A 2,777-nucleotide genomic window follows, 5' to 3' on the forward strand; every position below is an offset into this window, starting at 1 on the left:
GAGAAGACATGGGAGGAAAGGGAGTGGAAGGAAAGAAAGTGACAGACATAAGACGAAGTCTATTCTAAAAAGTCTAATCAGTTTTAAAACAACTTTAAAAAGGAATAAAAATTCTTAAATCTCTTTGATGATATTCAAAGAGCCTTTTTTAATATATGAGAAGGCACATTCTAAATTCTTAACACTGGTAGTGTCGCCAGTCCTTTTTTCCACTAAACCATTTTAATTCCATAATTTAGAAGGCCTTGAAAAGTAGCAGGATCAAACTGCAGCGTAATTGGATATACTATGCATTTCCAGGGTGAATTTGGGTCCCTGGTAGGCACGGGAGATTTCTCTCTTTCTTTCTTCTAAGATCACATACAGAGTGCTCATTTGAAAGGAGAGATGCTGCAGTGAACTGGGCTTTTTACAAGGTGGAAGAGTTAAGTGTGCTGCAGGAAAACATTGGCCATTTGTTTGGCACTGACGGTTTCTTTGTGATTGGAGGGAATGCAATCGACAGGAAAATCAATGTGGATTTACTAAAGAAAGCCAAGTGATCAGGGAGCAGAGAAGCAGGCAGGGAGAAGCGACAGCTTGCTGCACTTCCTTCAGAAACAAATGGGTCCAGATATTTTAGATCTTTCTACTTCTCTTGCTCCCCCAACATTCAATACAGAGTGTCTTTATGCTTAATTATTAGCTTTGCTGATCTGAGCACTGCACTAACTAAAGGAAGTTGTGACTTTGGATATGGTCTGGTTTTGAGACGCAAGGGACAGTTGCAAGGCTCTTCTGGGGTCCTACAGGGCTTTTAAAAACAGAAGGCAAGACAAGAAAAGAGAGAGAGAGAAGAGAAACATCTGAACATCTGCTGGAAAAACCTAACTGGCTTGTTCAGCTGAGTTCAGCAACAGCAACAGCAGAGGAGTTGGCAGGTGTTGCCACACTTTAGTTGGAAATCGCTGCAGATGATCTCAAGAAATAAATGAGAATAATATGGACAGTCTCGATATTTCCTCCCCTCCTCTAGACTATTCCCCCCCCACAAGAGACAACAGCTATATTGTATGCTGGATAGCTGGGGGAGGTAGAAAAAGAGCTGGGGGCAGCGGTGTGCATGCACGCACACAGCTGTATGTATCAAAGATGTCCTACTGTAGTATACTGCTTCCTTTCAGATGGCTTGGGAGTGAAAAATAACAGAAATGACCAGTCTTCCCTCCAAGGATGCAAATATTAACCTGTGAAATAGGCTTGTTTAGGAGCAGGGAAAGGAGAAAGGAGAGTTAATAACATTGCATCTCTTTTTTCCAATATTCGTGCAAAGTGAAAACATTAGCTTTGTCTCCAGCAAGGCGCTCTCTCTCTCTCTCCCTCTCTTTCTCTCTCTCACACACACGGAGTCACATGTATAGTATACACATGTGTGCTTATATGTCTCAGGCACTACACGTCTCTCTCACTACAATAACACAGGATTTCACATACATACCTCAAGCTTAAAGAGGACCCCCTAATTTCTTCACTCATTACRGTCTCCCTACACTTACTTACACTATTCCTGGCAGAAACTTTTAAGGCTAATCGGTCAGCAGCTTCAGTTAGGGCTTTTCACCATTTGCTCAGCAATTCACAGTTATGTTGGCTTCGTAGACTTTCCCACTGTACCATCTCTGTTCCACAACCTAGCCGACAGGCTCTGGACAGCAGGACAGCTAGATCCAATAAATCTGAGACCTGTCTAGGTGCTTCATTTATCAAGAGGCCTAATTTACCCAGGCCCTTTAGACTAATTGCAGATTTGCAAAAAATGCTGATAATGTAGAACAGTGCATTGTGAATGTCCCTTGCCATATTTCTGCTAATGTGTTTCATCTGGAGTACATAAAGAGACAGGGATGCTGATTTTAGACACAGCACTTTGGGGCTAATCCAGTTAAATGATTATCCCTAAAAATCTGCAGTGATGTCATTTTCCCTATAGAACTCTGCCAGTTGCCTTGTTTGCTTTATTGTGAGAAATATGTGATCCCAGGCTTTAGAAATTCCCCCTATATGCTTGTTCTAATATACTGTAACTCTCTCATCCCACTATCCTAGCTACCCATTCCTTCTTGTTTATAAAAAACATTTTGATGATAGTAAATGCTAGCTTGGGCCATTGTTTTTGCATATACACTATTAAGAAAGAGGTATTCTCCTTTGCATGATATATGCGGATACCCACTATCTTTACCTCAGCACCCAAGTGCTTCCTCTCACTCCCTCCCCTTTCTTCCTTTTCTCCAGAGACTAGTATTCCACTATTTTTTGTCACTTCTGTTACCAATACTGTAGCTATCTTTGCCCTCCTCCTCTTCGCTTTGCTCCAAGGTTTCTCTCTGCAATTTTTTTCAAGCTCCACATCCTCCTATCCACCACTCATAATGCTAAAATCCTGTTCCACCACATCGCAGCAGACCTAGCTTCCATGTCCCACTTCAGACATCGTCTCTCCTCCCTTTGCTCCTGTGAGTCCTTCGTGCTTTCCTTCAGGCCCTGGAAACTGTGTGCGCTGTACACGCAGAACCACACTTCATGGAGTAAGAAGAAACTGATTTTTTTTTTCCCCCATGAACTTGCCCTTCAACCCTGGTAATATTCTGCCCATTTTTTGCCCACCAGACGTGGTGCTCCTTCCCTCTCACTGATCAGTGATGCTCGCTACTTGCAGCTCACCCCAGAGTCTCCAAGGGCCCAGAGAGCTGACTGAGGCAAGGGCCAGCTGACCCTGTATGTAAAGCACTAACATT

Source organism: Apteryx rowi, unplaced genomic scaffold (genome assembly GCF_003343035.1).
Source record: "Apteryx rowi isolate R43461 unplaced genomic scaffold, aptRow1 scaffold_37, whole genome shotgun sequence".
NCBI lineage: Eukaryota > Metazoa > Chordata > Aves > Apterygiformes > Apterygidae > Apteryx > Apteryx rowi.